This window comes from Vulpes vulpes, chromosome 4 (assembly GCF_048418805.1).
Source record: "Vulpes vulpes isolate BD-2025 chromosome 4, VulVul3, whole genome shotgun sequence".
Taxonomy (NCBI): Eukaryota; Metazoa; Chordata; class Mammalia; order Carnivora; family Canidae; genus Vulpes; species Vulpes vulpes.
The window spans coordinates 7,814,460-7,816,495 of NC_132783.1; positions in this window are offsets into that span (position 1 = coordinate 7,814,460).

A 2,036-nucleotide genomic window follows, 5' to 3' on the forward strand; every position below is an offset into this window, starting at 1 on the left:
CACTCAATGAGTTTTTCTTGCTCAGGATGACCCTTGTGAAAAGGCTACTGGCATAACAAATGAAAATACCATTCTGAAATGTATTTGAAATGGAGTATCATTTTTATCAGCAACTGTAGATTGTGGCTGTTGTTTATTTATTTTAGACTAAGTGGTTCTGAGAACGACCTGGTGAGATATCTGGAAAACGGTTAGTTTTTTCTTTGGTCATATTAAATGGTCGTGTGATATATAAGTTAACAGCACGGTCATCTCCTAGTTGTAGAGGCAATGCCTCTGGAATTTGCTTCTTGTATATTCTACCTACTAATATACAGTAACTTGACATTGTTTTTATTCAGAATTATCTTAGTTCATCTTTACTAGGATAAAAGAAATAATGTTGTCCTATTACTGTAGAGTATCACTGTTTGAGATAAAAAGCTCTTTTGTGTGTTTAATTCCTTCTAATCTCAGTTATACTTAATTTACAAAGTATGTGTGTCTTTTGCACTATGAAACATAAATATATGATAATATAAATAATATAATGTAAAATAAATTTTTAAAACGTTTCTGGTGTGTTACACAATGAAAACAATGAATAAATCTATAAATAACATTGAAAGATGTTTGGATTTGTAAGAATTTATTATATACTAAGCCCTTACAACAGTAATGCCACTTAACTTTTGATCAAAAGTGTCTATCCTTATTTTTCCTACATTTTAAGTGAGTACATTCTTCAGTGTTTGGAGGCCTACAGCCACTTGGAGTGTATTCTCAGAGGGTTCAAAATATAACATTAGACTTCTGTTTCACTTTGATATTTTCTTTTATGGCAGCTATAACAAATAACCTAAGGTGGTTCTTTTCGATGATAAGGGAATATTAATTCCCAGGAACAGATGTGAATTCCTCAGTTTTCTTGCCAGGTACAATTTGGAAAATACAGTTGCTATTTTTTTTTCACAATTTCACTTTTTACTCTCCTGACTCAGCATTGGGTTACATAGCTCAAAATGGGATATACCTTTGATAAAATTTTTAATAGGACTATTAGAGGGCACTTTCCAATAATCCTCCTTTTTTTTATTTGCTGTTGTGTTTAACCTCCAAGCATATTTTGGATTGACAATATATTAGAGAGATTTAGATAAACATTTGCAAAAGTTATGACCAACTACCAAGTCTTAGGGCAACTACAAAGTTTAAAAAGTCCACTCAAGGACACTTGGGTGGCTCAATGGTTGAGCATCTTCCTTTGTTTTAGGTTGTGATCCTGGGATCCTGGGATTGAGTCCTGCATCAAGCTCCCCACAGGAAGCTTGCTTCTCCCTCTGCCTATGTCTCTGCCTCTCTGTGTCTCTCATGAATAAGTAAATATAATATTAAAAAATAAAATAAAATGTCCATTCAAAACTGCCCTCTTTTCTGACTGCAAGTAAAAGTTGTAGGAACAGGGCTTTCCTCGCAGCTACCTTTAGGTTTTATAATTCACTAGAAAAACTCACAGAGTTCATTTAAAGTGATTTTATTTGTAGTTACAGCCTAATATGAAGAAAGAATACAGCTTGAAATCAACCAAAGGAAGAAATGCATGGGGAAAATTTCAGGAAATGTTCCAAATGTGGAGCTTCCAATGTTCTCAACTCATGACATGATGGGCATGTTACTCTTCCAGCATTAATATGTAACAATACACGCCGAGTGTTGATAGCCAAGAAAGCTTCTGAATCTTTGGTGTTCAGAGTCTTTACTGGGTCTCAGTCACATTACCCTTGTGGCCGACCTTTATTTTCTGGCCTCTGATAGAGGTCGGGTTAAAACTATTATTCTCCAGTCTATCCTGGAGGCAGAACTGCTACCCTGTGGTCCAAAGCCCCTATCATGAAACACATTGTTAGACTCTTGGCCAAAGCCTCCAGGGAAGGAAAGTCACTCCTATCAGGAAGGATTATTTAATTGCCTAAAAGACCATTTTGAGCACAAAGGCTAAATCTATCTTTGGGTTTAGTTAATTCTTCACTACATAACAAATAGTATAACTAGAACTG